This window comes from Grammomys surdaster, unplaced genomic scaffold (genome assembly GCF_004785775.1).
Source record: "Grammomys surdaster isolate TR1022 unplaced genomic scaffold, NIH_TR_1.0 243, whole genome shotgun sequence".
NCBI classification, from domain to species: Eukaryota; Metazoa; Chordata; class Mammalia; order Rodentia; family Muridae; genus Grammomys; species Grammomys surdaster.
In genome coordinates this window covers 1,245,736-1,270,060 of record NW_021604688.1, presented here as the reverse complement: position 1 = coordinate 1,270,060, position 24,325 = coordinate 1,245,736, and positions in this window count along the sequence as shown.

The following is a 24,325-nucleotide window of genomic DNA, read 5'->3' as shown; positions in this document are numbered from 1 at the left end:
CCTCCTACATCCACACCCAGGGACTTGTAGACTCTACCATGGCGCTACATCTTATTAGCTCATTCTATTATTATTGCTTTTTTTTTTTACAGTCCAGTCATTATCTCCCTCCCAGACTGCTCTCTGACAGCTCCTCATCCCATTCCTCCTCCCATGTCTCCAAGAGGATGTCTTATTAGCTCATTTTTAAATACAAACCACATAAACTTCTTAGAAACTCTGAAAACTAGAACACAGAAGAATAATAGCTTTTAATGCTCATGGTAAAATGACTATGTACCTGGGGTTCTGCTCTTAAATAAACTGTCAGTTCAGTATAAGGCTGTCATGGTTAGATACTCAATATCTTAACCTTTTTTTCCTGATGTCTTTTTTTTAAATTAGCAAAGGATTTTATTAAAATGAGGACCAAGCTGGGCGGTGGTGGCGCATGCCTTTAATCCCAGCACTTGGGAGGCAGAGGCAGGCGGATTTCTGAGTTCGAGGCCAGCCTGGTCTACAGAGTGGGTTCCAGGATAGTCAGAACTACACAGAGAAACTCTGTCTCAAAAAACAAAACAAAACAAAACAAAACAAAACAAAACAAAACAAAAAATAAAATGAGGACCAATGTAAAATGTAGGATGATATGGGGTTAGAAGTCAGGAGATTCAGCATAAGAGAGAAGAAAATGTGCTGGTTGTTGAAGAAAGGAAGACCCTAAAAGACAGTCAACCCAGAAGGCCATGAAGATATCAGTACAGAGAAATATAGGGACTCCTACCTAAGAAAAGTCATAGGCTACCAATGTTTGAGTTGCTTTCCCTTCTCCTTAAGATTTCAGGATGGCAGATCCATGTGGGTCCTAGCAGAGAAAACTCTGAGCTATCAAAATCACTAGTGTCCATCTTAGTGAACCAAGAGTGTACTGCTGGCTGCGTATTTTCTATCTAATGGCATATAGCTTTAACTTGGAACACTGCAGCCTGAGGATGTACCTCACTGGTAGAGTCTTTGTATAGCATGTATGAGGCCCTGGCACTAAACTAGTATTTGTTTTTCAATATCACAGTTCAAAAATGTTTATGTCAGCTGATATGGTCACATTTGAAGGGAAATAATTCAAGTCTATCTTCTGTCAACCATATGGCCGTCTTCCTGCTTTTTTTCAACATGCTTGCCTCACTGTTTTAATCATTCAGAATTTTGCCTGAATATCATCAACACTTGGTTTAATCTGTTAAAACAAAACAAAACAAAACAAAAAAAATTAAAAAACCCCAAACACCCCCCCAAACCAAAAAACATGTCCACAGCCATCACTTTATACTAACTTCCTTTGCTTCATTTTCTTTATGACACACGAATTCCCAACATGACAATATTTGATTGTGTGTGTGTGTGTGTGTGTGTGTGTGTGTGTGTGTGTGTGTGTATTTTGTGGCTGGCTCTGTGCTTTGTCCAAGAACTCAGAACATTCTCTGGTATGTGAGAGTATTTTACACATATTATAGAATGAAAGAGCCAGCAGATGGTGAGTTTTGATGGAGCAAAACCTATTTTATACATTATTTTATTTCCAATCCTTCACTAAGTATCTGCAGGTCTAGCTATTCCAAAAGTACATGCTGGTTGAATGAATGAGTAAATAGATAAATGAAATCTAGGATGAGTTCTCACAGGACAAAATAAAATATAATTTTGTAGCATTTGAGGACTTTAGACAACTAAAGAAAAGTGACTTTCTCATTGGAGCTTAGGATGCATGATGAGATGTATTTTTCTTTTTTCCATCAGGGGGTCCCAAACCCTGGGCTTCAGGCTCTGAAGACTTGTGTTTCTTCCTTTGAGAGACTGGATATATCCAGATGAGTGTGATTCCTGGCATGGTTATAAAAGTGAGTGGGCACACTCCATGGTCAATGTCAATGTCAATGTCAATTCTGTCCCTGTGCAGTTCTATCCTGGCTGGGTGCCCTGTTCCTTTTTTATTATTTATAACCATTCAAAAAAATACGGCAGATACATTTTCAACTTCTCTGTGAATAACACCTCCAGGACTCTATCAATTCTTCATATAGTAGTATGAAAAGTGATGAGTGTTCAGAGAAATGGGTCCATCTCTGACAGAACAATTGGTAGGCATGGACAGACAGGTCCTTGGAAGACAGACCTGGGAAGTTAAGCAGTAGTGTGAAGCACGGGGTGGGGGATAGTAGCTTTGAAATTTTTAGTTCTTTCTATAGAAGTGTTCCTTACTAATTATATATGTACATATATATTCCTATGCATGTATATTTCTCCAGGGTGAGTTTCTTGGTTGAATCATGTATATAAGATATCCATTAAAGAGAAAGAAAGAACCCAAATCAAGGTTTAAGAAAACCTTGACCAAAATTAGATTTTAATGCTCATGCTAATGTTTTGGAGAGTTGAGGGTATGTTCTTGGAGGTGTATTTTCAGTCAGCAGTCTTAGAAAAGCTAGAGATGTAGCTGTCCTTAAGCTGAAGGCAAGATCCAGCTTGCTGTTTGTGTGAGCCTTATTGTAGAGTCCCACTTGAAGACTCAAATAAATTGGATAAGTGAAAACTTAAAATATGGTTCAGAATAGAAGGAAAATCCAAGTCTGGGACACACACACACACACATACATACACGCACACACACACACACAAGATAGGGGATGCTAAGATAATGACAAGATAAAATGAGTATTTTATTTTTATGACTATATTAGCTACTTTGGATTATAAATAACCATTCACAAGTCTTTTTGAAAACTTGACTGTATTTCTTTGCTGATTCTGGGATCTTGTTTCATAAAGAGCAAAGAATTACTCCTGGTCAACAGTAATTGCATAATTTTAAATAATGGGCAGAAGGTCTGCATAGATATTTCTTAAAAGAAGACATTTGAACAGATAATGATTATGTATAAAGAAGGTCAACACTGTTATTATCAAGACAATGAGCATCACTGAGATGTCACCTTACATTTTTTAGGATGGCTATCATCAAAGTACTAAATAAGTGTTGGTGAGAATGTGGAGGAGAGGGATCACCTATATACTGTGAGTGGAAATATGAGTAGTTGTAGCCACAGCAGAAGACAGTGGAGACCCTTACAAAATGTAAAACAGGGGCCGTGATCTGGCTAAATAGGTACAGGCCAGTACTAATTCTGATAACTTAGGCAATGTGCCTGGAACCCACATAGTAGAAAGAGAGAACCAACTCTCAAAAGTTGTCGTCTGTCCTCTCTATGTACATTACCCCACCCGAATAAATAAACTTAATAAAAAGTTTAAAAGATTAGAGCTGATGTGGCAGCACTTGGCTGGAATCCCAGCCCTTGAGTGGCTGAGGTGGGAGGATTACCCAAGTTTAAAGCTAGACTGGGTCACCTAATAAGACTTTGTCTAAAATAAACAAATGAGTGAATGAAGAAATAAGTGGTAAAACTACCAAATGATCTAGCAGCAGTCTTGCATATATATACATATGTATATATACATATATGTATATGTATATATATATGCAGGAAACAAAATTAATTAAGAGCAACCACATTACGGAAAGTTATTTAATTTGACACCCTAAATGGTAGTGGCACACGTGTTAATTTAGGATTTACTAAATCTATAAACATAGTCTGTAAGAAAGTGTCTCTGGATAAAAACAAGGGTGATGTAATCTTGTCAGACATTATTCAACACAGAAAGGCTGCATGTGGCATATAGAATCTGGAATTACATCACTATAAAGCAATGTCTGGAGAAATTGATGTCCCTTGATCAGATTAATTCAGAGAGCAATTATATAAACATAAATTAATACATCCTTTAATAAGAGCAAGATCACACAAATAACCTTCTACAAACTAGTAAGAACAAAGGTGAAGATGTTTTTCTTGCATTTCTCTATTCCTTGCTTGAGATCAGCAAATCTTATTGCTATTGTCTTCATCTCTGTCCTCAATCACTGTTGCATCAATCCAAGGTCTTATCTCTTACACCTCAGACTGTTCTATGGAAGCCTCAAGTCTTCTCACTCCTACTATCAAGTCTCTGAGCAGTATTCTCTTATAGCAGACGGAGTGACCCTTCAAAATATTTAACCAGATTATGTCTTCATAGTATTTAATTTACTGTTTTTTAATTTCAAAATTAAGTTTGTTTGTTTATTTACTTATTTATTTATTTAGCATGGGAGGGAAAACGAGCCACAATGCATTTAGATGTCAGAGGTCAACTTCTGAGACTTTGTTCTTTCCTTCTACTGTGTGTGTTTTGAGGGATTGAACACAGTCACCTGGCTTAGTGGCAAGAACATTTATTCATCTCCTGAGCAATTCTACCCACTGTCATAGTATTTAAAGACCTCCCAATAGTAGTACGTAGCAGAAATATGTACATGTACAAGTAAATCCTTTTGTGAACTAGCTTCTGCCTACCAGTGTGACTTCATGTCACTTTCCTTGACTTCAACTGGTTTCCAGACACCCTTGATATCAACATAGCCAATTAGGTGCCACTTCCTTAAAGACTCTGATCATTCTGTAATCAGTTACCCACAGATCACTCATTTCTAATGCGTATTTCCCTTGCTACACTTTATGGAGACAGAACCTATGCTACTCGGTACTTATTTATTTTTGCCTTCTCACAGTCATGCTTTGTGCAATGTCCTTCCCGTGGATATTGAAAGGATCTGTCACTTGTTTCTAACCAATATCTGATGGCAACAGTGGTTGACCATCACTCTCACAGATTCCAGGTAGCAAAGGCAGTAGGATGCCACTGCCACGGATTAGGACACATTACAAAATAAATCAAATAGGACTTCCTTCTTGCTGGCTTTGAAATAGCAACCTGTTAAATTTTGAGAGTCCCCTGTAAAGAACCTTGCATGACAAGCAACTGTTGGTAGCTGCTATTGACTAAACAAGATCCAAAAGTTCAATACTTGCAAAGAACTAATTACTTGGAAGAGGACAAATCTCAGGTAGTGACCCAAGCTTCATTCATAGTTGATGGCAGCTGTACAAGACCTAAGCAGAGGTTCATACTCTTCTCATGACCCACAGTAGCTATATAATAATAAGTTTGTATTGTTTTGACTTGCAAAGGCAGTGGTAGTTTATTATAGAAAAGATTAGAACTGTACAGTTTTATTGTCTCTCACTTGCTAAATTGTAAATTCCAATGCTTAGAGGACTACTGGCCACATAGTCTTTGATAGTTATTTGTAAAAAGAATGAACTAGATTGTGAAACAGTTGAAATGACTAATGAAATGCAATAGTGAGTCAGTAGAATGGACAGAAAATATGTAATGTCCAAATAATAAGGCTGAAGATTAAGTAAATCTTGATTTCAACACCAGGTCATGTTGGATTGCCACACAAGGAAATTGTTTTATTTCTTTTTTTAAATTGTTTTTTCCTTCCTTCCTGTCCTTTAGATTTATTTTTGTTTTTATTTATTTATTTGTGTGTGTATCTGTCTGTATTGTGAGTGTACCCATGCATGCCTGCAGAGGCCAGGAAAGAGCATTGGATTTCCTTGGACCTTGAGTTATAGGAAATTGTGAGCCACTCAATTTGGATACTAGGAAATTGATTCCTTTTCAAAGCAGTAAGTGCTCTTAATTGATGAGCCATCTCTTCAGATACACTTCTTATTTCTTAAATGATGATGAATAAGTTTATTTCATGTGTAAAGTAGGTTATAGGGAGGGATTAAAAACACAGTGTTTAACATCTAAAGCATCATGAGCAAGTGAGAAGCTAACTACAGGACGGAACTTGAGTTTTCTATTTGTTTTCACTTTTCTTCCTCAAAAGGAAGTACAATTTGTAAATATTATATACTAATGAAATTCTTAGTACTAGTTTGATGAGGGTTTTTGAATTTAAGAGAAAAGAAAGTTTGATATAACGAGAAAAGACAGAGGCTATTTTGTAACACCAAGCCATAATTTTAAAAAGCATCAACAAAAATCACAAACATAGTAAATATCAAATCTTTAAGAAATAGTTTGGGAATTTAAAAGCTATTCTGAAAAATATATAACTGAATGTCAGGTATCCATCACTTCTTGAGTATGAATATACACTTTAACATACATGAATTTAATATTCACTATAAGGGCACTGCATAATGGTGCTCATCTTACAACCAACAAAAATTCAAAGAAGTGAAGTCACTTGCTTTTTGTTAGATCTGTAGTACCTGCTCTTGTCTTGACCTCTCATCACAACAACTACATTTATACTTCCCTGTTGTCTGGCTTCTGGTGTAATATAATCAGTGAGGGGCATTGAGGAATATGGGAGGGAAGTCAGGAGGAAAGGGGAAAGAGAGGGAGGGATGGAAGGAGAGGAAAGAGGAAGGGAGGGAGGGAGGGAGGGAGGGAGGGAGGGAGGGAGGGAGAGAGGGAGAGTGTGAGGGATAGAGGAAGAGAGAGAGAGAGAAAGAGGGAGGGAGAGAGAGAGAGAGAGAGAAAGAGAGAGAGAGAGAGTGAAAGAGGGAGGGAGGGAGAGAGAGAGAGGAGGGAGGAAGAGAGAGAGAGAGAGAGAGAGAGAGAGAGAGAGAGAGAGAGAGAGAGAGAGATATTAGGTTATTTCTCCTGCTCTCTTAGTTCCCAGGATTCTTTAGGAATAGTAGTGTTCAACCCACCAGGCAGATCATTTTTTATGATCTTAGCTACATGAGTCATCTTTGCTTCTTCTTCCAATGGATATTGGAAACATCTTTGTCTCCTAATGGTCCCCCTGGTCTTGAATAATAGACCTACTTCCTATAGTTTTGAATCTCTTTAGTCTTATGGTTGTCTGATGGACACTTGAGCAACAATATTAGTTGAATAACCAACTTCCTAGTTAAGCTTCCTTTATTTGAGGGATTAATTCATTTTTACTTCCAGTTTTATTCTAACTCAAGTTTTAAATATAAAATTCAAGTAAGACATTCAAATAATCTTCAAAACCTGTACTTTTGTTAGTTTGATGAAAATTACTTTTTTAAAGGGGCCTTAGTATGTTTCATACAATCATCTGTCATAGAGTAATTAAATATAGTTTGATTATATAAAAACATGAGACTGTCAGTATTCATTACCATATCATCTAAAATATGATTTTATTCTTACAAACATTATTGCTTAAATCTTCAGTAATGACTAAATATTTTTGTTATTTTCACAGTATAATTTTTGCTAGTCAGTGTATTACACTAATTGTATTTTGTTGACACAATTTTAATTTTTTTCAAAATTCTAATGCCCATAGTTTTATAAATTCTAGTATTCTTTCTCTTCCTATAATATAGGATTGTAAAATTATAAACACTCTACAATCAATTAACAAAATTAATGTTTTTTTAAAGGAAGTCAAGTTTGATGAAGAAATGACAAAGAAAATCACCTTCGTCTTGATGGTTCATTGAGAGTACTAGGGTCAAAAAAACAAATTTTTTCAAAAATACATACTATTTAATTATATCTTCTTTTATTTGGACTTTCAGATTTATACTTGACTTTGGAAAGATATTCTTAAAAATCAGCAAGTTAATTACTTGCAATAATTATCTGAAATAATATAAGACAGTCCAGATTTTAAATGTTCTTGGAGTTGAATTCACAGCAGAGGGATCCTTTGTCCAGTTTGTTATAATGATGAGATGGGTCGATAATATAGAAAAGATTACAAACTGAAATATTGAGACTTTTGCTTGCTACTACATTGGACTCAGTAAGAGTTTAGAATTTTTCACCCCAAAGCCATCAAATTTAGATACATGCTTTGAATATTTTATTACATTTAATGACTTTGAAGTTCCTGATAAAGTCTCCATATAGCTTCAAACATAACTTTAAAATCTCACATAGCACTTTCTTGTACTTTGAAGCAATCTGTAAAAGCAAGTTAGAAATCAGAAATGAATATGCACATTTATATTTTATAATTCAGTACAACAATAGTAGTCTAAGAATTCATATTTTTCTTCAATCACGAAAAATTCTTCGGTAATTCTTACTCCAGAAATTTACTGAGTTGTGGGATTTCTGGTGGTATTCTTGGTTCTTAGCTGTTCTGTCATGTACAGAACACTATACCCTTTTGTATTTCAGTCAAGTAGAAGTATGGTCTTATATTTTAATTTGATGGCCTCTTTCTTTGTCCTCAATATAGAGACTAAATCCTCTATTGAGTTTTCAATTTTCATCATCTGTAAACAAATTTGGAATTGAGTATATATACCTCTGTTTTTGCCTTGTCTGGTTTTATGATTTCTTTCTTTACTAAGACTTTTTTCTTTTTATCTCTGTATTTAACTATATTCTTAAAATAATTTTCAGATTTTTATTAAACAGTCATTTGACCTACAATAATTTATTTTTGATTGTTCATATCATTTATCAACGTTATCACTGTCACGTAAGCTTGCTTGTTCTGACATTTTAATTTTTGAGCTCAAATGTTAGTCCATTTATTCTTTCTCTCTTCTCCTTTCTCTCTCTCTTCCTTTTCTCTCTTGAGTTTTGAGGTAGCTGCCAAAGCTTCAGACAGTCATCAAGTGCGTGTTCATGGCTTCATGGCTTTAGGATCCTGTGCTGTTGCTGTCAACATACTGATCTAGTTAAGAGTCTGGAAAATGCAGAGTCAGTTCCTGACTGGAAAAGCCTGTTTGCTTTCTCCAGCTTCCCCAGTGACTTTGGCTTCACCTTTGACAAGAGTTAGTTTGAGCTTAGGTGGAGTTTCTGCTCTACTGTCCTCGCCTAAGTAACCCACCAGGCTCCCTCCCACACACGTGTCCAGAGACACAGCTCATATGTCTACATTTTTTTAAAAAAAATTAATTTACTAATTTATTTTAAACTCCAAATTTTATACCCTTTCCAGTCAACCCTCTGACTGTTCCATATCCCCATAGCTCCTCCCTGCCTCCCTGTCACCACGAGGATGTTCCGACCGCCCCACCCCCCATCCCACCAGACCTCTCAACTCCTTAGGGCCTCCAGTCTCTTGAGGGTTAGGTGCATCTTCTCTGACTGAACCCAGACCCAGCAGTCTTCTGCTGTATATGTGTTGGGGTCTCATATCAGCTGATGTATGCTGCCTTTTTGGTGGTCCAGTGTTTGAGAGATCTCAGGGGTTCAGGTTAATTGAGACTGCTGGTCTTGCTACAGGGTCGGCCTCCTCCTCAGCTTCTTCCAGCTTTTCCCTAATTCAACCACAGGGGTCAGCAGCTTCTGTTCATTGGTAGGGTGCACATATCTGCATCTGGCTTTTTCAGCTGCTTGTTGGGTCTTTTGGAGGGCAGTCATGATAGGTCCTTTTTTGTGAGTGCTTCATAGCCTCAGTAATAGTGTCAGGTCTTGGGACCTCCCCTTGAGCTGGGTCTCACTTTGGGCCTGTCTGGAATCTGTTTCTGAACAAAAGCATGTTTATCTCTTTCAAAGCATATTGGTGCATTTTTCTTTTTATTAAAATGTGCTCTATGTGTGTGAGTGACATGGTAGTCATGGAAGTCATGCTACAGAATATCATTGTATCACCTCTTACTAGTTCTTTCTTTTATGATTATAATTGAAATGAGTATAAAGACATTGTCACAGTTGCTCTGGTTTGCTTTAATGACAGTTAAAGAATTTAGCCTCAACTGCACAGAAATTCACATGTTCCTGATTGTCACAGAATTTTAAGATTTAGTGTTTAGTATAGAGTTTGAAAACTATTTCGAAGAAGGCCCAGAGAGTTTTGATAGGATATGTTGTCCAGACATATTTGTGTATGAACTCAATCAGTTCCTGAAAGAAGAATAAGTATTGAAAGTCTTTTAAACATTTCTGTTAATAGTGCCACAGTATTAACACTACTTTACATTGTAAAACATTACACATTGTTTTAGTTTACCTGTATTTACTATTATTTGCTGTAGTACTAGGAATCAAACCCAGGACATTGCATATATATTTAGACCTATTCTAAAAGTGTATTTTTGTCTTAGAGCTTCTTACCAGCTGCCCATTTGAAATCTTAAAGTCAGGTTGCCAATCTTATCAGCAAACACCTACATCCACTGAGCCATCTTGATATCCCAACATTCTTTATTCTTCGAGGAATTCAACTTAACTATAAGTTTTTTAAATTTTCTATCAAGTATCAACAGCAGTGAATTATATTTAGCAGAGATTTTCCAACTATAGAATCATATATCTATACATAATTTTAGTTTTTATTATTTTACTTTAGGCTCATGGAAAGACTTCACACACTGCCTGGGTTCTATCATTTTCAAACTTCTTTGCGTTAGATCCAGAACTCTATTTGTAAATATTCTTGTTTATATTATAATAAGAAACTCTGACATCAATTGGAACAGATTTAAGAAATTGTTTTTAAGTAATTTTTTCTCATTGAACTTTTTATTTCATGCTCAAGTAGAATGTTGAACTTCAACTTTATCCCTAAAATAAACATGATCTTTTCTTTTTTTACTTTCTGTTTTCCTAGAACCACTATGCCAGTACCAATGCATTCATTTTACTCCAAAGCTTAAGACCATCAACAGAACACACACACACACACACACACACACCACCACCACCACCACCACCACCACCACTGCCACCCCCCCCCCAAAGCAATACTTATCAAATTTAACTCTACAAACCCTACCAATAATATGATCATTGGGAATGGAAACAAATTTCACCCCACCAGAAATGATGAAAGGTCATCTTTAAAGTGTTGCTGCTATCTTAGCACGTGCCTGGAATCATCACTAAGTGTTGTCATGTAAAAGTTAAAGGTTAATGAGGAATAAGCTTAAAGTTGGTGATACCAGAGACTTTGTCAACTTGACTGGGCTATGGAATGCCCAGATATTTGGTAAATGCTATTTTGTGTGTATGAGAGAGGATTTTTTTCTGGATGAGGTTATTCTTGAACTGAAAGATTGAGTCTCCAAGTGTGGGGAAACCTTACTTAGTTATAGGTGGGGATAGAACAAGAGGCTGACCCTCCCCACATAACAAGAACTCACCTCCTGCCTGACTTTCAATTAGAAAAGTGGGGTTTGTTTTTGGTTTTGTTCTTGGACTCAAACTCAAGCAACAGTTATTTCTAGGTCTGCAGTCTCTGAGATTCCTGCTGGTATTACACCATCAGCTCATTCCAGAATTCTGAGTCTAATTATACCCTAGCTCCCTGGGTCTCCAGTTTGGTGACTCATCCTACAGATCTTAGGACCTGACCTGCAGAAGGACCTGATTTGATTCTTTTTAATACATTTCTTCTCATTTTCTTCTCTGGGGACCTTATAGCTAATACAAATGGTTTAATTTCAGATATTCATCTTTGGGAAGCAACCTCATTTTTAACATTATAACATCCCTCTACACACACACACACACACACACACACACACACACACTCACACTCATAACCTTAGATATAAGAATAAGAGCTAGCCTCTGAGTCAAGAACTGTGTGGTGCAACAGCTTTATTTAAAACAAAACAAAACAACAAACAAACAAAATTTGCAAGTGATCTTTCCTAACATCGGAGGAAAAAACCCTAAAGCTGAAACAGGATATTATACAGAAAATGCATTGATGTTTATTACCGAAAATCACTATTTTCAGTGTTAGCATAGTTCTTGTACCTTAAGTGCTATGTCTTGGAAGAGAAATAATATAAACACAAACCATTTTCAAGAAATTACATATCTGGGGCTCAGTGGGAAAAGGTGCTTGTCATCAACCCTGATATCCTAAGTGTGATCCCTGGAAATTTCACTGTGGAAGGTGAGGACAGTCTTACAAGATGTCTTTTGACCTCCATACATGTTCTGTGACACATGTTCACATGTGCATAAACACGTATACACTTGTATGTATAATAAGCAAGTGTGTAAAAAATTTACATACTTTCAGATGTTTGACCCTTTCTTTGAAAATAAAAAGGAGAATTTTGTTTAGTACACTGCAGGAACCAGTACACATGGAGTTATGGAAAGACCACCTCCTTGGACAGTATTTTAAGGGCAGTTGCTTATTTGCCATGTGTCCACCATCTTCCCAAGGAATAGAGGGACAGCCTGATCACTTACTGTTGAAGAATACATGTTTTCCTTAGGAGGTGTCTGTCAAATGTCTCTGTTTGAGAACTGGGTAGACCATGGTAATAGTTGTCAGGTACCTCCTTTGCTCTTCATGCTGTCGTGAAAAAAACAAAATGTGTTTAACAAGATAAAGCAGAAGCAGGACTTAGTGATCTCTAGAAAGGGTCATAGAATATGTTGCACCTTTGATTGCAGTGGGTCTGCAGCGATGTTTGCTGTGTCTGCTTTTCATGGTGAGGGAAATGGTGAGAAGGGAGTGGACAATGCTGGGTTTCTTAGAGCACATCAGCAAGAGGCTGACATATGAGGTGATTTCTTACCTACACAGTGGAATTGCCTCCACACCCATGAAATCCCGTTTTCTCTGCTGACACAGCAACTTAAATTTATGTTGCGTGTTGCAGGTGTCTTTGAGAAGGTGGAGCCAAGCCATTGAAAGTTGATGAGGGAGGCACTTCTAATACTCACATCCTGGGTGGCAGCTCTGACTTGGGGTCCTATTTTCCTAAGAGGAGTGTTGCCTTTAGGGACTAATTTCTTAGAGCAAACAAGAAAAACTGTAAGGTATGTTCTTCAGTTGACTGTCTTAATGGTGGATAAATTATTTACAATAGGGTTAGGTAGCTCCCAAGAGAGTCATGACTAAGGACATTGTCAAGGCTGCCATGGCATCTCTGTCTGGGAGTCCATGACTTTATCGGGGTAATGACTTTCATGGACTATTTCTTTTAAAAAATCTTATTTATTCTTTGAGAATTTTATAGAATATATTTTGATCATATTATTTTCCCTCCTTCAGCTCCTCTCATCTCTGTAACCACCCAACTTCATGTTCTTTCTCTCCTTCAAACATCAACAACCCATGAAAAAATAGGAACTTTGATTTGTATTGGCCAACTACTCTGAGCATCCTGTCCTAGAGTGTGGTTATATACCCAGAGTCATGCCATTGGAATAATCTGATTTCTCTCTCAGAGCAGCTATCAATTATAAATTGCTTCTTGAGAATCTGTGCTCACTTCTCCTCTGACTACTTTTATAAATCTCAAATCTCTCCCTTTTTTTCACTCTAGCCCCTCCCCCTCCACTCTTCCTTTATCCCTTCTCTCCCTCCCCCTCCCTTTTCCCTCTTTCTTTTCCCCCGTTCTTTTTGTATGTTTGCATACTTGCTGGCTACAAGTGTGCGCATCCATCTGGACAGAGGCCAGAGGTCAATCTGTGGTTTATAATAACTGACCACCTTGGTTTTGAGACAATGTCTCTCACTTGCCTGGTGGCTTACTTGTAAACTAAGGTGGCTAGGCCTCCCAGGCAATGGGATAATATCAGGCTGTTTTATGTGATCTCTGGGGATCAAACTCATGTTCTCAGACACAGCAAGCACGTCACTGAGTGAGCTATTTCCCTAGCCCTTTATTCTCATTTTCCCCTACTCCTTTAGTTGTAAAGGGTAAACAGTATTTTTTCACTAAGATATGTTAAGATCTCAGTGGATAGCAAATTCTAATTATTGTTAATGGATGAAAAGATTTTTTTAGTTTCTGTGGAATTTAACCTATTTTTTTCCACATAATTGTTCAGGTTTTCTGTTGTTTTCCATTTCTTTCTGGGGTTGCCAGGCAAGGTTTATTCCTAAGAGCAGTCCTCTAGCTTTCTGGTAGTGTGTGGACCTTGGAAGAGAAATGTTCTCAGCTAAGCTTCTAGACTAATAAGCACCTCTGCTCTAATTCCTCCAGGATTGCCTCTGGCTTTAACAGCCAGGATCTCTTACTTCCTGTTTCGGGAAGGACAGCAGACACTGACAAAGGAATGCTGCTGTGAGGGAGCCGTGGGCCACACTTCTCCCGTCTGAATCATCCTCTCAGTGAGGGATGCTATCTTCCCTTCCCTTTCTGTTTTCTTTCTCCTGCATAGACTCTCTTTTAGCAAATCTCTGCCTTCTCTTTTACTCAATTCTCTATTCTCCATACCTCTGGACAGTGAACTCGGTACCCATGCTCCATGACTCAAGTCTAATTTAGGGCATCTGTGGCTAACACACCAATGTACTGCTTCCTGTCAGTGTTTAGCCACAGAAAACTGGGCCACAAGGCACTCTATCAGGAAGAGTGAAGACACAAAGTATCAAGCAGGTCCAGAGGGTATCCCAGTCTCTAAAAAACGTTAGGCCCATTGATTCATCCAAAATTGAGTCTAGGCTCAGCTCAAATTTGATGATAGGAATATCTTTGGCAGTTAGATAAAAGCCAGCACTCCTCAGGAACTTGTGAATCCCATTCTCATCTGCCAAAAGGAATCTTTTGCATTACCTCTGGTGAAAGGGTCATATGGTTGTCCAACTTTACCTCTGGTGAAAAGGTCATATGGCTGTGGCATCTAGCAACATATCAAAGACCATGCTAGGCTCCAGGTTCCCTCAGTCCTACACACAAGTACTTGCAAACTCTTCTTCTCCCAGACCTTTATAACCCACTCTCCATATAACCTGGTGATTTCCCCACGTCTTGCTACTTTCTGCTTTCCTGAGAGAGCCTTGTCAGTTTACTTTCTCCATCCATGGTGCAGCCATTTTGGCTTCTCTACTGTGGCCCCTCAAATACACAGAGCAAGGTGGGAGATGTTCTCTGCATAGCAGCAACAGTGAAATCCTCATTTTGAGACAAAAGTTTTGAATTCCAAATATGTTTGAAAGTAGAATATTTAAGGTAGAGTATTTAAGAAGGATACTTAAGTCATTTAACCTAACAGCTGAACTATAAGTTAAAACAGAGTAAAGAAATGATGGAATTGTTAAAATAAATTAAAACATGAAGTAAAAATAGTTTTCAATATAAGATGGACTTTAAGACATTGGGACAAAAATTAGGTAGCAATGGAAGCTGAATATTCTCAAGGAACAAAGAAGCCACACCCTGGGAAGCACTAGCCTTGTGGGATTTTTAGGTGAGACCACCCTGAGAAAGCTACTTAGTTTCTACAGTGTGAACAAGGACCCTAATCCTCACAACTCTTTGATTTTCATGTCCTCTCCAACCACTTTAGCCTTTCTCTCTCTCTTCCCTCTCTCTTTCTTCCTCTTCCACTTCCTTTTCCTCTTTCTCTTCCTCTTCCTCCTCTTCCTCCTCCTCCTTCTTCATGAAAGTCTCTTTATTATGTAGCTCTGGCTGTCTTGGAATTTACTATGTAGACCAGGCTGGCCTCAAACTCACAGAAATCCACCCGCTTTCTGCTTCCAGAGTTCTGGAACTAAAGGTGTATGCTACCACACCCAGCACATTTTAATGTTTTCAAATACACGAGACATTATGATTTTATCAATCTGTCATACATAAAGCCAGAAGTTTACTAAGGAGAGAAAATTCAAATAAGTGAACTAAAAAATTTAAAGTTATGATTCCTCTGTGCTTGGTTGACTAACATCTTCATCTATTAACTATAAAAATAATCCTTGCATCCTGTGCATGCATGCATGTACCAGACTGCTAAGGAAGGCCAGTTCATGTTAGACTCAGAAAACATCTCTTCCAAGAGAATATACTGTGGGTCATGGTTCACATTTGAGTGTGGCAATTAAATGTCACTTGATTCCTTCTCTGGCTCCCTATGTTTTAAATTTTTCTCTTAAAACAAATACATTTTCTATTAAGGTCAAAATAAAATATTGCTTCTTGTTCAAACACTTTCTGATTACCTTTCAAGAACATACATTGATCAAGATAAGAAGTCAATTTCTGGGTCCATATTGACACATCTCTTTTAAAACCCTTGCTACAGGTGAGTTCTTATGTTTGTCCAGGTCTTTTTGATCGGCCTATGGTTCATCTGACTCTAAGAATTTCTTTTCTGTTTGCAGCTGAAACATTCTTGGACACATTCTAAAACCTGTAGAACGTGCTGGGCTTGATCAGGCAAGAAGGATTTTTTGAAGGGAGAGTGTGTGTTAATGTTGGCAGGACACTGGGCAATCTGAGGCACAGACATTTACTTTAGAGTGAAAAAGTTCTTAAAGAAGAAATTAAATCACACCAGACAGGAGAGACTTATCTAAGAATTCAAAAGCATACCAGACACAGGTGGACTCCCTTTCCTTTGCTTTTAAGACTCCCTTTCAAGATGGCTGATACTCAAATAACTACTTCATGCCTTCACTCTCCTTTAGCTGCTGCTGCTCCTGCTGCCTGGCTCCTGCCCACAGAGGTGCTGTGCTGGGGAAGCTCTCTAGGGTGTTGCTCTGAAGAACACCATTCCAAAGTCTGTCTATCAGCACCTGTGCCTCAGCCAGATTCAACCAAAACCAGCAAGACCTCATGACACAGAACTTTCTTGTCTCTCTCTACTGGGATCGAATTTCCAGAAAGTTTGGTCTGGTCACCTCCTTGCCAGTTCTCTGCTGCAGTGGCTATCTCAGAGAGCAAGGCACTGTCCTCACATGAAGCTATTATTAGGTCAGCGCTGTGCCAAGTACAACATACAGAGAAAGGCCAGGGGCAGCTGAGGCACTTGGCTGCACAGGCCCTGGTATCCTAGGGAGTAGTTTCATTTCCTAGCCATTTCTTCTTGGATCCTTACAGAAATTCTGTATTATGTAAGTTACAGCACCCCTACCCTGACTTCACTTCCATTCTATCCCACCCTCTTTACAGGGACAAACTGAACTCATAAGGATTCAGGAGTGGCAAATCTCAAATCTGTATCTTCAGACTACATTTTTTTCAACACATGGAGACCAGTTTTACTTGGCTTCCTTTATTATCCCTTAAATCTCTTAAAGTACAGCCTCTTTCTCAAAAACTAAAAAAAAAAAAAAAAAAAAAAAAAAGAGGGGAATAGATATGTGGCAAGGGAAGATGTTGAAAGTGAATTTGAATTAGAGATAACTTGGCTGTTCCTTTTAGAATCATTCTGTGAGTGCTTTCTTCCATGAGAAAATGACTTGCCTGATATGACCAATATTCTGGAGCCAAACACCCAAGCCTTAATGCCAAGGATTCTTCTGCTATTCCTGACTGCTGAGCTGGCAATCTTACCTCAGCTGCTTCTGCCCAGGGTTGGATGAGCACAACCCTGTCCCTCCTGTGAAATCTGGCTCTGTTCTCTATGTTTTCCCCTGTCCTGCCTTCTCCAGGCTTGTGTACAGTACTAGGGAAAACAAATGACCCCATCTCCAGTTCATGGCTACACTTTGTGTTAAGTGTAAATAGGAAGTCAGCATTTGTCTTGTCTGGGCACCCGGAACAATCTGTCTGCGGTATCTATACTCCTTTGAAACCGCAGACCAAACCTAGTTCCAACTTCAAATGGAAAGCTAGTTACTGGACTCAGAACCTTGAGCTTGTAGATGAATCTGAGTTAGTATCAGCAAGTATTCCAGAAGTCATGTGTGTCTGTGTCCTTATTGTCTGAGTAATAAGAAAATGCGGAAACCCTTGAGCAGTGTTTGAAAGAAATTGCTTACAGAGTCCCACACTTAGAAATAAAATTTAAATTATATGTGTGTCCTTCTCTATATGTCTCCGAGCAGGTGGCAGCATTTCCCCAGGAACTATTCTGAAACCAGAGCTTGCAGGGCTGTGTTTATATGTATAGCTGTTTGAGCCGCACTGCCGTGGGATGTTTAAAACTTGAAATATGTCATGGTTGATTCTGATAATCACACTTTTGTTTCAAAAAGGGTGGTTGAATACTATTTGAGACAGAGGAGAAGTCAGAATCACATAAAAACATCCAATGAGAGAAGTTAACTTTGGCTTTTACCCCTGTTGCCTTCTCTGTGTAAAGAGTGCCACAGCCTGGAATCAACATATTTCTTATTTACCTAAATCACTGGATTTTCACTTGTTTCATCTCCCATCCATATGCTCACTTCCAGAGAGCAGAAATACCATTTTATGTTAAAGATATTACCTTCAGACAGCACCTTTAATCGCTTCACTACATGTAAGGCCCTCTATGCTAGGCCCTCTATGCTAGTATACTAATCAGAATAGGAACATGGGTGTCCCTGAGACTCCAATTCCAGTGTTGCTCATTTTGAAGTGAGCATCTATTTAAGTCCACTCATTAAAAGTTTATCAATTGACTGCAATATGTCAGGCACTTCATTAAGTGTTGTAATTAAAAAAAATGCAGTATTGCTCTTTTTGCCTCAAGGAATTTATTATCTGGGAAAAACAATGCAACAGCACATCACACAGAAACTACTCCCCTAAATGGGTTACTCCTCCACCATGAAACAGTCACTAAGTTCTTGGCCATATTTAACAATGACACAGAAGTCTGGCACACATGCTTTGGTAGAGTCAAGCATATTGCACAGTATATCAGTACCCTCTCTTAAATTCATCCACCTTTGACTGTTCCCAAAGATGTCATTGCAGCCACTCTGAGCACCCAGTTAGAAGCCAGCACCTTGTTAGATGGTATCATTGGGTATGTCTACCGAGTCACCACACCAGAACATCTTTTGTCACAGAACTTACTGACCTCCTAAGGATCACCATAAAGAAAGGGTGAGAGGGGGATTGGAACACATAGTGAGTTAAGTTTTTGTTTCTAGGTCCTTAAACAAGGCCTAGAATCTTTTGAGAACCTGGAGTATACTCGTTAATACCGGGTAGGCAAAAATCCCATGTTGTCAGCAAAACTTTGATGGTATCAAAATACATATGAGTCACCTAATTTCAGCTTTTTGGAGGTGGGGCTTGGGAAACTGGAAAAGAAGCTTTGCTCACCAGCCAGAGTGAGACACCACCAGGCTGTGGGACAGAGGGCTCATTAGTGGCTCTCTGAACTCGCAGAGTCCCGCGTGAGTGAGTCTGCGCAGTCCTACGAAGGATTTCCTTTTGCTTCTCTGTCTTCTGATGCTGTGGGAAACAGTCTCCTTCTGTGAATCCTGCAGTCTCAGGCAGATCAAAGATCTGCAGAGGTGGAGGTGCTGGACAGTTTCATTGCTCCAGGCTGATTATTCAGTCACAGGAGATTCCACCCTGGGAAGTCGCTGAGCCTGTTTGCTGGCTGCTTGGTGGAGACTTTTAAAGGGACATCGCCCAATTCCTGTAGAGAATTTAATGAAAACGATGCTTGGAAATGAAGTACATGGGACGACTTCTAATTGCCATCATCCTTAAAGACTTTGTAAAAAGGGAAGGATGAACATGGCAGTGGTTTGTGTCAAACACCCTGTTCCAAGGGCAGAGTCCATGTTCCTTATAGGCCGTGTTTTAAAACTGTGAGTGGACGGAGATAAGTTGGAAATATGCCATATATTACTGTGGGAAAATCACGATAAAACATTACTCAATGAATCCCAGTGTAGAGACTGTACACACATGTGGGTACACACACACCATGAACAATCGTGGTTCCAAAGCCCAAAGAGCAATAGGTACCTGACCTCTGGCTTCATTTTATTCATTCCTGAGTGAAATTTGCCTGAACAAAATAGAGTTAAGAAAGGAACTCTGTAACAAGCAACCTTTTTTTTTCTTTTTTTAACCCTTGGTTTTCTGGGATCCTTGACTGGGCAGAGATTGGTGTCCTACATGAAACTTCTCCTTGGATCTTCACAGGATAGTTGAAAGTGTTCTTTAAAGATTATAAAATTATGGCCTGATTCAGTGATTTGCTTACCTGTGTCCCAACTGCATAGGACGAAGCAGGAGGGTCACTTGAGACCAGGAATTAAGCACCCGACTGCCCAAACATCAAGACCTCCATCTTAACAAACAACAGACAGCTTGTTAATAATTAATTGTTTGGTCTGATTTGAACACACGTGGTTTAGACAGTGATAGGCAGAATAGTGTGGGAAGCTTCCTCTACGAGTCTTCATACACTGTGCTCTCTGTCTCTCTCTGTCTCTGTCTCTGTCTCTCTCTCTCTGTGTATGTGTGTAAGGCTTCATGTTCATGTATGCGTACATGCATGTTGAGGCCAGAGTTCACTGTTTTACATTTTATTTTGAGACAGTGTCTCTCACTAAACCTGGAACTCAGCAATGAAGCTGGATTGACAGGCTAAAACAGCTTTTTATCCTAGAGATCAAAGGTTCTCATACTTGTGCGTTAAACACTTTATTGGCAGCTATCCTTTAAGTTCTAACAGTTCATGTATTTTATTATTTCATCTGTGACAAGAGATCATCATCATCATCCTTGAGAAAGAATGTTTCTGAAAAGGTATTTTTTAAGTTAGTTTAATAGTATAACAGGAAGTCTCAATTCACTAATACAAATAGTAAGAATAACAAGTCAGCTAACTTGCTAACCCAAGGCCGTCAAAAAAGATGCAGGGAAACAAAGGTCAATTGAGTGCCCCAAAGATCCACTGGCTGTGGAAGATAGGGAACGTGCCCAAGGGTAAATTCCTTAAGAACGAGAACATTATTGAAACATCCATCTGTTCCTGTGATGTTGTAGCCTTCTCTGGAAAAACTCCCACTGAAGGTCCCAAGGATTTGCTAATTAAATTCTGCCAGGTGGTGAGCTGGCTCAGATAAAACATTCACACTGGGTCCCAAGGCCACAGAAGCCAGGGACAGGGACAGTTCTGCTTACACACATTACAGATGTTTGAAACAACCAATTGTATGTGACTGCTCCACAACCCCCTTCCTTCCCCCCCACCCCCACCCCAGCCTTTACCTTTATTAACTCCAAGCTATCAGTTCTCAGGGTCGATTCCTCTGTCTCCTAAGTGAGGCATGTATTGACCCGAAGCTTCATATATTAAAGAGAACCTGACTTATGTTATTACAGCAAGCCAGTCTCAGGAGTGTCTTTGGGGTCTTGTCGTATCCAGGTCTCTTCTTTTTCTGGGGAGTCTTTCAGTAAGAAGGGTGAGGAAGCTGAGTTGCTATGGCTGTGCTATCTAAGTGGAGGATAGAATATCTTGTTGTTTGGGGTAGCTGGTTTGCAATCACCATGACCAAATTACCTGGCTTAGACACCTTCAGAGAAGAAAAAAGTATTTTGGGTGCAATTTCAGAGTTGGAGTAGAGTGGCGTTGGCCATGGGAGCACAGGGTAGAGGCTGTTCACACAGAGGACCAGGAAGCAGAGGGCTACAGGCTGTGTAGAATATATAAAAGCCTGTATCCAGGTGCCTGTTTCTATAAGCTAGTTTCTAGCTCTTAAGGACTTCTCAGTCTCCTAAGTAGTGTTATCTGCGGCAGAGGAAGCATTGAAAACACAAGCCTGTGGGGGACATTTCAGATTTAAACCGTAACCTTCTACCATTGGCCTCAAATTTTAATTTCAAGAGTGTCCCCCTCCCCCATAGTTCCAAAGTTCAATCTGAGACTCAATACAAACTGTCAACTATGAGCCCTGTGACATCAAAAAGAAAGTTATATACTTCAAATATAACACAGAGTTAGGATTCCAGCTCCAAAAGGAAGGGATCATAGAATCACAAGGGATGAATAAACCAGAATGCCAAAGAAGGCCTAAAGCCATTAGAACAAACTGTAAGTACTGTGCCCATGTATCTAGCATCCAGGGCATGTAATGTTATTAGACAGACTCCAGTGGGCTTGAGCAATCACACCCCTGTGGATCTACTGCCACACATGTCCTCTCATTGACGTTAGCAACAAGCATTTCCTAAAGATTTCCTCGGCTTATGCTTTGTGTTCCTGGCTTCTCCAGTTCAGTGTCTCCATAGTAACTAAGGCTTCATTCCTAAAAACGCAGACTTCAGATTGTTAGGCACTCCCTGCAGGAAATGTGTGGTGAAATACACACCTTTCCTCATAAGCACTCTATAGCCATTTAGGTGGAAACGTCCATCACTATGTAATGCTTAAATTCTGCAAGCTTGAAAAACTAGTACCTTTTAGATGATGTCAAGTTCTGCTATTAGCTTGAGAAGTAAGTAGCTTGGAAAGCTTGGAACACAGATGCAGTAGTCTTCTGAGTACCTTGTCAGCTGAGTCTACAGCCAGCAAAGGGCCAGGAGAGGGACCTTTGATGGGTGGTTCTTATTCAACAGAGTATTCCTGTCACACTGTGTCTACAAATGGAAGTCTTTCAAATGTGTTTTTAATTCATACTTTGGCATCTATGATGAGTGTGTCAGTTGAAAGTATATTTAATGATGCTTCTATTTAACAGTACTAACTTTTTTAGCATTTATGGATTCTTCATTTGCAGTTGTCCACAATTTGTAATGTGTTGGCATTCTTTTTTTCATTAAACTCAATGTCCCCCACATATTACTTCTCTACTTTTTGAAATAGAGTCTTATTAATATATAAATCTGGCTAAGCACAGGCAGCAATAACCATGCCACAGCCTACATGTTATCTTATTTAAAATTTACTTTGTCAAATAAATTAGTCTATTATTTTTGAATTCAGCTGCATGCACATTTTCAGTACATGAGTGAAACACAGCCAGGTCCTTTGCCAGAATGTAACATGATTGGTCTTTAGCTTAAGTCTCCAAAGAGTCTGTTCTCATCTTTATGAGCACTGTCTTCCCTTACTGAACTATCATCAGAACTTCCTGTTTGCGTTGCAATTCCAACCTCATCCACATTGTTCTCAGAAAGCAAGTCCAAGGGCCTAAGAATCTCATGACCAAGTGTAGTTGCAGCAATGACCCCGTCACTTGAGGTACCAAGTTTCTGTAACCACATGACTCTTGGCACTAATTTTCAGTGTTTGTAATTTTCATGTTGCTGTAAGAAAGCTACTTGATATCGAAAATTTGGGAGGAAAGGTCTATTTTGGCTCAGAGTTTTAGACAGGCTTAGTTCACTGTGGCATGGAAGACATTGCAGCTGCTCCATTCACAGAGGTGGACCAGGAGGTGGGAAAATATGAGGTGAAGAATCAGGAGGAGGAAATTCATCACATCCATATGGCTGAGGAGGAAGAAGAGAGTGTGTAGCAGGCACTAGGTACAGCATTCAAAATCTTTGTCTTTAGTCAACTTCTTGTTTCAGCTTGGTTCCATCTCCTGAAATAGTGCTAGCAGTGTGGGAATGAACACTCGGATCACGAGCCTGTATGGAGTATCTCATATTTAACTGGTAACTGTATTTGTGCTTGAGTTTATGTTCAGTTAAAGAGGGCCCCTGGGGAGGTGGAAGAAAGGAAGCAGGAGAAGAAAGGATGGTAAAGCTAGATTCCAAGAATTTGAGCTTAATGGATTTTAACAATGTGAAGCGGAGTGACACATCTTTAAACTGTAAAGTTACGCTCAAAGCAATGGTTTGAATGAGAAATGTTTCCCCTAAACATGTGTATTTGAACACTTGGTCACCAGCAGGTGACATTTCTAGGAAAGTTGTGAACCCTTATGAGGAGGAGTCTTGCTGGAGAAAATATGTCTCTAAGAGCAGGCTTTGACTGTTCATGCCTCACTCCACTTCCTGTTCACCCTCTCTACTTCCTGCTTGAGCCACCTGCTGCCATTCCCCAGCCCCAATCATGGATATTCACTCAAGAAAAGTGAGCAAAAATAAACTCTTTCTTCCTTTACTTGCCGTTGGCCATGGTGTTTATCACAGAAACAGTAAATAAAAAACACAAGACAACACAACACAGAAGTCATTTGTTGATTAATTAAAAAGTACCTATGTATCTTTAAATTTTACTTCATTGACATTTTCATGCTTACAAGATGAATGTAATTACAATGTGAATGACAAGAAGAATATGATTGAAAAGACTCTTAGATTTTGGGGGAAAGGAGAGGAATTTTCGCTATATGGAACAAAAGACTTGTTCAGTCTCACCTCCTGTAAAGTAATTTGAATGTTGGAAGTAAGAAAGCAGACAGTTTTGCTCAGCAGGTACAATACAGGGCTTGAGCTTTCTCCAGCATATGTCTGTTTGTAGAAAAGGAGCCTTAAACTCTCTTATTTCTCTGAACAAATAATAATGTATGTAACTGAAGATTTATACCAAATGTTAACTGATTAGATTCCTCTCCTTAGACTACTTGGTTTTATCTTTACTCCAAATTAAACCATGAGTCAAGGATGCAGTTAGAAGCAGCTGTAGGAAGAACTTTTCTGAGTTCAAATGATACTTTGTTGTCTATTCACCAAATTATTTCAAGTATCTTACTAATGTAGCCAGGTGTCCAATACTACACCTGTTTCATCAAATTCTTGTGGTCACTGTGAAGACTGAAGAAGTGAATCCTGTGATATGATCTGTTTAGTGCTTTGCATCCAAGATGTTAGTCCATTTCCCAGCACAATGG